The sequence below is a fragment of the Mirounga leonina genome, unplaced genomic scaffold (genome assembly GCF_011800145.1).
Source record: "Mirounga leonina isolate KUSES-001 unplaced genomic scaffold, KU_Mleo_1.0 Mir_101664, whole genome shotgun sequence".
NCBI classification, from domain to species: domain Eukaryota; kingdom Metazoa; phylum Chordata; class Mammalia; order Carnivora; family Phocidae; genus Mirounga; species Mirounga leonina.
The window spans coordinates 3,337,632-3,351,196 of NW_023270175.1; the positions used below are offsets into that span (position 1 = coordinate 3,337,632).

The 13,565-nt window shown below is 45.7% G+C and overlaps 1 protein-coding gene across 2 annotated transcripts in view; it reads left to right on the forward strand.

Annotated features, from left to right (window-relative positions):
- TMEM164 (transmembrane protein 164) overlaps positions 1-13,565 on the forward strand; it is a 179,075-nt gene that overhangs the window by 163,990 nt on the left and 1,520 nt on the right. The gene's annotated exons all lie outside the window — the stretch shown is intronic.

A 13,565-nucleotide genomic window follows, 5' to 3' on the forward strand; every position in this document is an offset into this window, starting at 1 on the left:
GAGGGACAGGTGGGGGCAGAGCGGGTGAGGTTCTGGCCTTTTCCCCTTGCTTCACCCTGAACAACTCCCAGTTTTGTTCTCTTTTGTACCTTGAGGTTCTGTAAATCATTCCATCGGGAAAGATGTTTAAAAGTCACTTATTTCCACGCTCACTAGGCCTGTCTCCACTCAATGCCTAGATTGTGGTCGTCCTGAAATAGTTGAAAAAGCATTGCACCAGCTCTCAGCGGTTCTCCGTCCCCTCGGAGGCCCCGGGTGCCCTTGGCCGAATCATACCTCTGAACCCCAGGGTGCTCTGAGACACCCAGGGAGAAAAATGGCGTTATAAAGTCCTGTTTGGTGTCGGGGGCCCTATTTCCAGACAGTGTAGTTACTCTGCCTGTTCTCAGAGCACGGAGGTTCCTCGGGGTTTTGACTACACTTATGTAACTGTGTGGTTACATAGCGTCAGGTTGAAGCCTTCAATGATAGTCACTAGCCTCGATTCAGTAGGAGGTGTAGCAGAGGTCATGCCTCAGTTTTAAAGAATGTTTCTGTATTTCATTGACTCTCAGACCTCTCCCCCTCTTTTTTTTTTTTTTCTTCTTTTTAACATCTCTAAACCTCGGCTTCATCTTATAGTCAATGGTACGACATAGTTCAATCAGAGCTTAGTTTTCTTTTCCAGAGGTGCATAAATTGGGTCCATCTTACAGCCCCACAACCCGAGGGGCCTTAGAGTAGCTGAGATGCCAGAATCGTTGCCTTTGATTCCTCTTCCTGGCCCCATGAGAGTCACCCTCCAGTAGAGAAAACCCCTTTGGAAAAACTTACACACTTTCAGTGTATAGTCTCTTTCCAACACTCCATCTTCTCTTTCTTTCCTGCCAGCATCCACGCAGGCCGGGCAAGCTCCCTGCTTCCTGACCAGAGGCGGGCTCACTTTGCTGGGTGACCTCTTGGGGCAGATGGTTTGTGGGCCAGGAAGGGAAGGCGGTGGGGTGCACCTGCATAAGGAAACCCACTGTGCCAACCACCAGAGAGGGAGGGAGGGAGGGAAGGAGGGAAGGAGGAAGCCAGAAAGAGTTGGGGAGGGAACCAGACAAGCCAGGCCAGCCATCCCCAACAGCTCTGGTTTCTTTTATTTCCCAACCACAGCTTGGCCAGACAGCCCAGCCTGCTTCCATGGGGAATTCCCAGGGCCAGTCATTGTCAGAAGTGAGCCAGGAGGGGTGTAGGGGGAAGGAGCCCAGCCTTGCCCTGGACTCCCAGGGTTGACATGAGCAGCTGTCTGGCCCCCATGGAAGAAGACAATGATTTCCTCACCTCCTCCCACAAGGTGGAAGAGTTAGGCAGTGGGCCTTTCAAGGAAAAGCAGTACCTTGGCCTGGGGCAGCATAAGCTGTGGACACTGACCGCAGTGGGAAATGGCCACTGACCTTCCCTCGGCCCTGACAGCCACTCTCATTAAGCTTGGCCTCTGTGGCCTTTAGGCCAAGCTCTTCCAGAAGGGGAAGGAATGTCTGCAGGGAGATCCAGGGATACTTGGGCACAGGAAGCAGTTTTTGGACATCTCCCCCCCCCCCCCCCAAGAGCTTAGCAAGACATGATCAGCCTGGATTACAGCTGCCCTCATGTAACTGGGTTAAAGTGTTGGCCTACTTAGGCCCCTCCTGCAGTGGCCTCCTTCAAAGCTGATGAGGCCGATTAGGAAGCTATTTCTGAGCCCTAGTTGTGTACCCAGAAGCCCGGGGGCCTTCCTCCTGTGACAAGAAAGACAATAACTAAGGCTAGACAGCCAAGGGCAGAGTCTGCCCTGCCTGTGGGAGAGAAGTGCTGTCAGACCTCGTGTGTCCTCGTAAAAGAAGGAGTCAAATACTGTCAAGTCTAAGTATCTGGATTTTGAACTTCAAAAACCCAAACCAACTAGTTTTCAGCCAAGGCCCTTGTCCCATGTCTTTGCCATCGCCAGCCCTAGAGAGAGATTGTGGAGCGTCAGGTTGAAGCCTTCAATGATAGTCACTAGCCTCGATTCAGTAGGAGGGCATTTGAGGGCGATTGTGATTTAACCTCTCTGAGCCTCAGTTTACTCATCTGTAAAATGGCAATAATGGTAGTGCCGACCTCACAGAGCTGGGGGAAGATTGACTAGAAAAGGCACTTATCACACAAGAAGCACTCAGTGAAGGTTGGCTATTTTAATTATTTAAAAGGGGTGATCAAGACCAGTGGTTGCTGGGCGGCCGGGGTAGGGAGGGATAAATAGGTGAAGCACAGAGGCTTTTTAGGGCAGTGAAACTGCTCTGTACAATACTATAATGGTAGACACATGTCATTAAACATTGGTCCAAACTCATAGAATGTACAGCATCAAGAGTGAGCCCTAATGTAAATGCTAGATTTGGGGTGATAATGACGTTATCAGTGTAGGTTCATCAGTTGTAACAAGTGTACCACTCTGGTGGGGGGAAATTGATAGTGGGAGGGAGGCTGTGTGCAGAGAGCAGGGTGGTAGGCAGGGAGTATATGGGAACTCTCTACTACTGCTCAACTTTGCCATGACCCTAGAGCTCTAAAGCTCTAAAATTACAGTCTAGGGGCACCTGGGTGGCTCAGTCATTTAGCGTCTGCCTTCGGCTCAGGTCATGATCCCAGGGTCCTGGGATCGAGTCCCACATCGGGCTCCCTGGTCAGCGGGAAGCCTGCTTCTCCCTCTCCCACTCCCCCTGCTTGTGTTCCTGCTCTCGCTGTGTCTCTCTCTGTCAAATAAATAAATAAAATCTTTAAAAATAAATAAATAAAATAAAATAAAATTACAGTCTATTTGAAAGGAAAGGAAAAGAAAAAGGTGATCAAGCTAGATTGTTATAAATTTAGGATGTTAACCATAATCCCCACAGTAACCACAAGGAAGAGAAATGAAAGATATAGAAAAGGACAAGGGAATCAAAATGATTCACAAGAAAAAAATCCATCAGACACAAAAGAAGGCAGTACTGGAGGAACTGAGGACCGAAAAGAGATATGCCATACAGAAAACATATAGCACAAGAGCAGAAAAAAAATTCTTCATTATCAGTAATCACTAAATGTAAATGGGTTAACTTGCTAATTAAAAGAGAGATACTGGTAAAGTGGATGACAAAAAGACAAGCTCTAACTATGAGCTGCTTATGAAATAGTGTAGACCCAAAGACACAAGTAGGTTGAAAGTGAAAGGATGAAAAAGATATTCGGTGGAAATAGTGGTCACCAAAAGAGAGCTGGGGTGGCTAAATCATAGCAGGCCAGATAGATTTTAAGTGAAAAATTGCTAAAAGAGGCCAAGAAGGGCATTTTTGTTGGTAAAAGGATCAATTCATCAAGAAGATAAAACAATTATAAACATACACACCAAACAACAGAGATTTAAGGGATATGAAGGAAACATTGACAGAATTGAAGGGAGAAATAGACAGTTCTACAATAATAGAAACTTCTGTATCCTGCTTTATATAATGGATAGGACACTTAGTCAATAGATCAATAAGGAATAGAGGACTTGAACAGTACTATAAACCACCTAGACATCAAAGACGTACACAGCATACCGTACCCAACAAGAGGAGAGCACACATTCTTCCCAAGTGTACACGGAACATCCTCCAGGACGGGCCATATGTTAGGCCATAAAGCAATTCTCAATAAATTTTAAGATATGGAAATCATACAAAGTATCTTCTCTGACCAAATGGAATGAAACTAGAAATCAGTAACAGAAGGAAAACTGAAAATATGTGGAAATTAAATAAGACACTCTTAACCAATGGATTAAAGAAGTCGCTAGGGAAATTAGAAAATGCTCTGTGTATGTATCTATGTTTTTATTTTGTTGCCATACCAAAACTCACAGATACAGCAAAGGGCTCTGTTCAGAGTTGAAATTATAGCTGTAAATACTTACATTAAGAAGGAAGCTCTGAAATCAACACCCTAACTTTATACCTTGAGGAACTAGAAAAAGAAGAAAAAACTAAAGCTGAAGCCAACAGAAAGAAGGAAATAATAAAGATTAGGGCAGAGTTAAAAAGAGAATAGAAAAAAAAATAAGGTCAATGAAACCAATAGTTGGTTCTTGAAAAAGACTGACAAAATTGACAAAACTGAGCTACACTAAGAAGACAAAGACACAAATAACCAAAAATTGTAAATGAAAGCAGGGATATTACCACCAACCTTACAAAAATTATAAGAATTATCAGAGAACACTATAAGTGGTTGTATGCCAAAAAATTAGTCTTCAGGAAATAGACAAGTTCCCAGAAACACATGAATTACCAAAGCTGGCCGCCCTCCCCCCCCAAAAAATAGAAAAGCTCAATAGACCTGTAATAAGTAAAGAGATGGAATCAGAATCAAAAACCTCCCAACCAGGAAAAACCGAGACTTCACTGGTGAGTTCTATCAAACATTTAAAGATTTGACAGTAATCCTATTCAAACTCTTCCAAAAATAGAAGAGAAAGGAACACTTCCTAACACATTCTATAAAGCCAACAGTAACCCAATACAAAAGCCAGACAAAGATACCATAAGAAAAGAAAACCACAGACCAGTATCCATTATGAGCATAGATACCAAAGTCCTCAACAAAGTATCAGCAAACCAAATCCAACAGCACATTAAGAGGATCATATCACATGACCAAGTAGAATTTATCCCAGAAATGAAGGGGTCATTCAACATAAGAAAAATCAACCAATGGGGCTCCTGGGTGGCTCAGTTGGTTAGGTGTCTCACTCTTGATCTCAGCTCAGGTCTTGATCTCAGGATCGTGAGTTCAAGCCCTGTGTTTGGTTCCACACTGGATATGGAGCGTACTTGAGAAAAAAATCAACCAGTGTAGTACACCACATCAAGAGAAGAAAGGAGAAGTGATCATTTCAAAAGGGAAAAAAGGCATTTGACAAAAGTCAGCATGCTTTCATGACAAAAACATCGAACAAACTAAGAATAGAAGGCAAGTACCTCAACGTGATAAAGGGCATTTATGAGAAACCCACAGCTAACATCATACCCAGGAGTGAAAGACTGAAAGTTTTCCCCCTGAGATGAGAAGCGAGACAGTAATGCCTGCTTTCACCTCTGCTATTCAACATTGGAAGTCCTAGCCAGAGTAATTAGGCTGAGAAAGAAACAATAGACACCCAAAATGGAAAGGAAGAAGTAAAACTATATTTGCAGGTGATATGATTCTCTCTATAGAATCTCATAAAACACACACACACACTACTAGTGTATAATTAAGAAAGGAAGGAAGGTAGGGGGGAAGGAAGGGAAAGAAAGAAAAGGAAGGGAAGGAAGGAAAGAAAGGGAAGGAAAGGAAGGAAGGAAGACAAGGATAGTTTAGTTGCAGGATATAAGATCAATGCACAAAAATCAGTGGTGTTTCTATATTCCAGTAACGAACGATCTAAAAAGGAAGTTAAGAGAAACAATTCCATTTATAATAGCATCCAAAAGAATAGGATTCCTAGGAATAAATTTAACCAAGGAGGTAAAAGGCTTGTAACTGAAAGCTATAAAATATTTCTGAAAGAAATGAAAGAAGACTTAAATGGGAAGGCATCTCGTGTTCGTGCATTGGAAGACTTAATATTGAGATGGCGACAGTCCCTAAAGCAATCTACAGGTTCAAAGCAATCCCCATCAGAAGTCCAATGGCCCCCCCTTTTTTTTTTTTGCAGAAATGGAAAGGCCAACCCTCAAATGTATAAGAAATCTCAAGGATCCTTGAATAACTCAAACAATAGTGAAAAAGAAAAACAAGGCGGGGGGACTCACACCTCCCAATTTCGAGACTTACTACAAAACTAGAGTGATCAAAACAGCGTGGTACTGGCATAAGGGTAGACATATAGAACAAGGAAATAGAATTGAGAGTCCAGAAATAAATCCAAACCTCTATGATCAATTGATTTTCAACAGGGGTGACCAGACCATTCCATGGGCAAAAGAACAGCTTTTTCAGCAAACAGTATCGGGACAACCAGATAACCGTGTTCAAAAGAATGAAATTGGGGCCTCTGCCTCAAACCACATGTAAACATTAACCCCAAATAGATCAACAACCTAAATAGAAGGGCTAAAACTATCAGAAGAAAACATAGGGGTAAATCTTTATGACCTAGCTCTTGGCAATTGATTCTTAGGTTTGACACCAAAAACATGAGCAACAAAATAAAAACATAGATACATTGGATTTCATCAAAACTAGAAAGTTTTGTTCATCAAGGGACATTATAAAGAATGTAAAAAAGACCAACTACAGAGTGGGAGAAAATATTTTCAAATTATTTTCAAATTATTTCTCTGATAAGGGTTTAATATCCAATATACATATACACACACATATCTATATGCCAGTATACTATGTATATATACCATTACAACTCAACAAAAGACAACCCAATGAAAAACTGGGTGAAGGATTTGAATAGACATTTCTCCAAAGAAGATCTACAAATGGGCCAATTAGCACATGAAAAGGTGTTTCAACCTCACTGGTCATTAACGAAACGCAAATCAAAATCACTGTGAGATATTAGTTCGCATCCACGAGGATGACCATGATCAGACAGACACTAACGGGTATTGGTGAGGATGTGGCGAAATTGGAACCTGCATACACGACTGGTGGGAAAAGTTTGATGGTTCCTCAAAAAGGTAAACATAGAATGACCATATGAGCCAGCAACTCCATGCCTAAGTATATACCCCAGAGAAAGGAAAATGTATGTGCCCACAGAAACCCCGACACAAATGTCTACGGCAGTGTTATTCGAAAGAGCCAAATGTTTGAAATAGCCCAAATGTTCATCAGTGGATGAATGGATAAGCCAGTTTGTGATATAGCCATACAATGAAATATCATTCAGCCATAAAATAGCAGTCAGCCATGACTTAGACTGACCTCAAACACGTGATGCTAAGTAAAAGGAACCAGAGACAGAAGGTGACATTTCGTGTGACCCCATGTGTATGATATATATCCAGGGTATGTAAATTCTGGGAGAGGCCAAAAGAAGATTGGAGGTTACTTAGGGGATGGGTGAGGGGAGAAGGGGGAGTGACCTCTTATGGGGATGGGGTGTTTTTATGGATTGATGAAAAAGTTTTAAACTGCAGAGAGCTTGTGGTTGCACGGCGTTGTAAATCCATTAAATACCGCAGAATTGTGTGCTTTAGAGGTTCATTGTACGTTATGTGAATTTCACCTCAATAAAAGACAACATCAAACAAAGGAGGTGAAAAGAAGGGAGTTTCTTTTTACCTCTCGAGTGTCCTGTTTGCAGGACTCACCGTGTAGCCTTCCTTAGAACCAAGGGGGTCGCCTGCACTTTCCCAGCCTTGGGCTATTAGCGATTTCGATTTGACCTTCTCCAAGGCCACAGATTCTTCTGCAGTGGGATGAACCCAAATGGGGGAAGAAGGAGCCAATTCGGCCCATCTACCCCACCGGAGCAATCCCATCCTACTTGAGCAGCCATATTAACCCCGTGCCCCCTTCCCACCCCCATCATTCATGTGTACCACAGACCACGGCTGCTGGGCAAGGTAAACCCAATCCAGGTCACCCAGGGGCATGGCTTCATGTACAGGGGTGACTATGGCCACCCACCACTGTCCCTGACCACAGTTCTGGGAAAGGGGCCGTGGCCGAGGCCAGTGCCAGCAGGGTGGCAAGGTCTCCATGCAGAGTTCCTGGAATTCATTTGAATGTCTGAAGTGGAGACAGTTTAGGGAAATGTGTGCATTACTCACGCTAGTACTGCCCTTCCAAAAAGATGGGGGTTTCCTGCTCTTTCCAGGCCCAAGACGCCCTTCCTACTCTGCCAGGGTGTGTGGGAGTGGGGCATGATTACCCCATCCAGCTGTTTGCTCAACCCGTCTCTGGTGCCGATGCACACCGATCCACGTCTATGGGTTGACACCTACCCTAACCTTGGATCATTTCAGAAGACCGTTGAGACGGAAATGCTGGATCGATGAAAAGTGACTAGAGCAACTCCTAGTTTCAAATCTGCCTGGTGTTTAGGCCACGACTCCAGCCTTCAGCAGCTTCCTGTCGGTTCAGATGTGATTTACCTGCTCTCTTGTGTACTGGTTGTGTTTCCTGTTTTACAATAATCCAAACTGAACACTGCCTTCTTCCTGGCCTACGTAGCAGGGGAAAGTCACACCGAGAGGGACTCTGACTTTCCGCGCTGGCTGGGTCACCCATACCATCCTCTCTCTCCTCCTGCTCCGCGAGTAGATGTTTTCTCCGGCTCCTCGGGCCTCCAGGATTCTTTTTTGTTTTGTTTTGTTTATTTGCTAGAGAGAGAGAGAGGGAATGACAGTACAAGCAGGGGGAGCGGCAGGCAGAGGGAGAAGCAGGCTCCCCGCCGAGCAGGGAGCCCGATGCGGGACTCGATCCCAGGACCCCGGGATCATGACCTGAGCCGAAGGTAGACGCTTAACCGAATGAGCCACCCAGGCGTCCCGGGCCTCCAGGATTTTTAGTGCAAACAGCCTAGTCTGTGCTGTTCTCTCTGTCCCGGTCATGGGAAGGGCCCGGAGCCTTTGAGAGGGCAGCTTTGCAGCGAGAAGAACAACTCTCCAACACCAAATGCCATTCCACATGCACGTAAACCTACTTCTTCTATGAGCACACATTTTCTTTCTCAACCAGCTAGCGCATTGCCGCCAGGGAGCAGGATAGCTGGGGGGACCACAGGGGAAGGGACAACTCTGCTCAGGTGCCCCTCTGAGGTGGAAGTAAGTTAGGGGGGCCCTATAAAGCCAGCCCAATGTTGCATAGGCCCCGGTCTGAACGACTTTCCCCAACTAGACCAAATTTGGATGCTCCCCACAACTCTTAGCTCTGAGCAGACTGTTCGTTTGTTTTTATGACATTAACACTATCATCATTCTCAAGCCAAGCACGGGGCCATGCCCCTATGGGGACAGGCACGCAGGAAATATTGATGGATCACGTTGAGCCTGACATTTGGGAGGAAAAGGCCAGAATGGAAAAGGAGATGAGATGACAGCTTGCCAAAGGCCCTCAAAATACCTGGGCAGGTTGGGGCTCCAGCCATGGCTTTCAGATTGTCCCGTGGGACCTGGCGTTCTGTTGGAACCGATCCAAGTTTCCGTACACATTCGCTTCAAAAAAAAAAACGTGTATAAATGTATGGTATTTAAAAACTGTAATACAACCTGAAAGAAGCCCCCAATGCATACCTAATGTTGTACCTCCAGAATTGCAGTTGAACACCCACCAGTGGGTTTAGTGGGAGATGTCGGGTGGCCTCATTTCTGTTCAAACCTCAGGATCGATGCGTTTCCTGCCTGAACTTCTTGAAGGCCTCGCCAGGCCTGGATCAGAAGGTGGTGACTGCACCAGGATTTCATGGTTTAGGTCTGGACATACCCACTGTCCTAAAACTATAGGAGTAAGATATCCCCTCTTCTCTGTGAAAATCAGAACCTTCTTGCTGTCGGGCAGGCCATACAGAGTACAGAAATAAATGGGGTGCTGAGGCTCTGCCTCCATCATCTGTCACCCCGATTATAAATTTTTATAGTCATCAACACAGCCTTGTTGTTCTCATTAGCGTTCTAAGGAACCGGTGTGCATCTGTAATTTAGAACAACAAAATACCACTTTTAATCTCGTATCTTTAACATAATGAGATGTCAGCTGAGATTTTGATTAAAAAGCAGAGTCTTCCACCATGGAGGGAGACCAAAGGCTGCGCAAATGGCTGGCCCCTTGTGACTCAGCTGTGTCCTTCTAGAATGGGAGCGTGAGCTCAAGGACGCCAGGGCAGTTGGTGAGCACAGAGGCACGTCTCGCAGCCACCACCCAGCTGCGCGCTCCAGACTCAGCGCGCACCCTACATCTAACCTCTGTCGGGCTAATGTGATCATCTGTCATGCTGGAAATCTGCAAGCACAGGTCAGCGTTCAGTTATATAAGGCACACGGCCTCTACCAGGCCTCTGGGCCGGTTCACTGAAACCATTTGAGATAGTCGGTGCAATACGAACATGATCTATTCAGGGTCGTTTCTAAATCCATTTGTAACCAAGTTCTCAGGACGAGGTAGTCTGGCTTGAGAAGAGTGCTTCGTTAGGATCTAAGGCAATTTCCTCCCCGTCTTGAAAGATTTCTTTTCACAGGCCTGGGGTCTGATCAGGAGATTGTCCTACGAGCTATTGGATCAAGGGAGGCCTTTTAACGTAGGAGCCCAAGCCGTCTCCCCAGGGCCCACCTCGTGTGCGTCCCCCCATAAAGCTAGTCCTCCTGCAGGCGAAAGCCTGGGCAAACGGGGAAGCTGCGACGGCTGAACCCACACCCACACGTGTCTTGGCTCCTGTGGGCAGAGCTGCAGGAAGTGGGAGAAGCCATTCTCCGAATGGGCGGCCATTCACTAGCTCTCCCGACTGGCAGCTCTGAGTGCGCGTGTGATTTCAGCACGGCTGATTGCCCCCCAGCTCTACTGATCGGACCCCTTGGGCATGAGGGTGTTTTCCATCAACAGAGAGGAACGGCCGTGCCGCTCCTCCGAAGCAGTGGAGCTATTTCCAAGGTGCCTAGTGGGGCATGAAATCCAGGGAGGAAATGCTGAAGCTCTGCGAAGAATTTAGGTAGGTGGAGTTTGATTATTGAAGTCGAAATCTGTCCAGACCATTGAGTTAACCACTAATGTGATAAAAAATGAAGGCTGTGGGCTCGTGCAATTACTTCGTTCTACCTGAGCCTATTAATATTGTCTCAATCATTACAAAAAAAAAATCCCATGTACCATTAACCATGAATGATGGAACTGGATAAACCTCGAGCAGATGGCCGCCTTAATGGAGCACTATTCAACATCGCAGTAGTCCTCCGGGATCTGAGATGGCTGTTTTTAGCCACTGTGATTGACATCAGCACGTGTCACCAAATTCACATGGGCAGCGGGGCTTTGGGGCAATGCAACAGAAAATCAGCCCGTGTGCATTCACGAGCAATTAATCCTGAAATATGCATGGGACGGCGTAGGATTTAGCACTGAGACAGCAAATGATTTAGAAAGAGCCCGAGGTATTCGAGCAATGTCCTCGGTGGCCTTTCCACGGCGGAAGAGATAAGGCAACAGCTGGGAGAGAGGTGGCCCACCAAGAGCTCGCCTTGTCTCGATGCAGGCTCTTAGCTGGCCCGGGGAGGTCAGCAGCACCAGCTGCCTCGCCCTCTACACAGATGGTTTCCCCAAGCTCGGGCTGGGAGTAGAGCTCATCTCCTGCCACTCCGGAACTGGAAGAGCAACTGGGGACACGTTTTGAGTGTATGGTAGGCCTAGTGCGTGTATGAGTGTGTACCCGCTCGGAGCAGCCACATCTGGGGCGTTTTCAGATTCCGCTCCTCCCGTCCCGAGAACATGGCAAAGCCTTGAGGGCAGAAGAGAAGAAAGGCTTCCCACCTCCTGAGATGCTCTCGCCCAGACAGCTCTGCTGACTGTCCCCACCAGCTCGCCAGAGGGAAACACCTGTTGATCACACACCGTCCGGAAGGAATCTGGAGCTGCGTAAGCACGGCCCTGCTACCACCGGACTTCACGTCTGATGCTCGCCCCAGGTCCGAGGCCAGGGCGGACTGTCCAATAAAGGCTGGACTCAGTCACCAAGCCAGGCTAGAGGGCCAGGCGCAAGGAGGACACAGGCAAATCATAGGGGAGGTGGGGAGCAGCTGCGGGTGGGTGAGGTGTCCCGAGTGCCGGCTTGGAAAGAAATCGGCATCAGCTCCGTTTCCAAGTCTTCGACGGTTAGCATTGTAACAGGAAGCCCCCACGGGACCAACAGCCTTACGATGAGGCAGGCAGGTTAAAGAAAGAGACACCAAACGGTAACTCAGTTTTAACGTTTTATTGGGTAAATGATTTTAAAGAGAGTAACAATAGTGTCAAAACTACTACAATATCTTTCCACAGCCATACCTTACAGACCCACGTAAACCTTCTCATTTTTTCCCTCTCGTTCAGTTTTAATATTTTCAAGCTATACATATCATATAAAATGCCCATTTCCAATAGTTTCTTCAAACTATTAAGCAATTAAATGTGGAAGGAAGGAGGATCTAGTTATACTTGGAGGGGGTTTCAGGTAATCTGCGATGTCTCACTGTAATCCAAAAACAGGTTACTATGAAAGAAGGAAGAGAAGAGCTACTCCAGGTAGCTTTTGCTCATTACGAGTCTCACCACTGTATCACCAAGAACTCTGTATGCTGGTGACGGATTCAAAGTAATTTCGGGGAACATACAAAACACTAAAATAACTTAGAAACTAGATCCAAATATTTCAAAAGTAATCGACTTTGATATACAAAAACAGTCAGAGGTGGTTACAAAAGTTTGTTTTCTCAGTGCGTCTATGTACCAGCGCAGTTACTGGGTCCAGAGCAAAATAAAAGGTTTCTCTTCTTCTGAAACAGTAATAAAAAACAAGGAACACAGATCTTTGTATATAAAGGATCAATGCTGGTCTTCAGAATAATGTAATCGGAAACCCTTAAATCGAGAGGCACACAACGGGTTTCTGCTTTTAAAAAATAAGAGGAAAGTCACCAGTTTATTTCAATGGAGGAGGTGCTCACACCCCTCAGATAAACTTAATTCAGTTGAACGTCACTAGCAAAAATCACTTAGAAACTGTACAAAAATAAAAAAGTTAACACATTTAATCCTGCAAGGTTTCTGTAAGGACTGGAAGGCAGGCGTCTGGAGCAGCATTTGGGCATGGCTGGGGGCTTCTTTGGTTTGCTCTAACACACGTAGGAGATGGAACCTATTCCAGAGGACAGTTTCAAACTTCCTGCACATTTGAAGACATGGAAAGAGGCCAGTATACAAACTTCTGGTGTGCTGGGCACTGGGACTGTGTGTACTGGACTAGAAACTCTTGCACCTGCTTGAAGGGGGAGGGCGGACGGAGAGCAAGCCTTGCACCTTCCTCCATCAAGTACACCGGCCTCTCATGGTTAGGGGAGACTGGGGCGGGTGGGAGCACACTCTCGTGCAGTCCGAAGGCCACTTGATGGGGGTCGGGGGGGGCTGGGGGGGTGGGGGGGGGCAATTGTTCTTTTAGAATCTGGTACCTGGCTGACTTTAAGGACAAGAAAACCTTCCAGAAACGGAAGCCTTTTGCTACATACCAAAGTAAAACGCGTACTGTTTTCCCAGAGGAAAAAAAAAAAATACCCAGTTGCATTTGAGAAATAAAACACAGAAATGGAACTAATTAACATTTAAAAGGGGGGGCAATGTAAACTTTGTGCTACTCAAATGAAGTTCAAGTATTACTTCTGAGCTGTTTAAAGATCACTGAACTTATACAATATTCTGGTGATAAGAGTGCAATTCACATTTGTGTTTCTGGACAAATAAACCACAACTGGCTAAAACACAACCTGTGCAATCAGAATCTTCGTCTGAGTTAAAGACACATGCTACATATTTCAACATGTTCCAAGGTCATTCAAACCACAGACTTAACAGCTTTGTACTATACGATGAAGGTG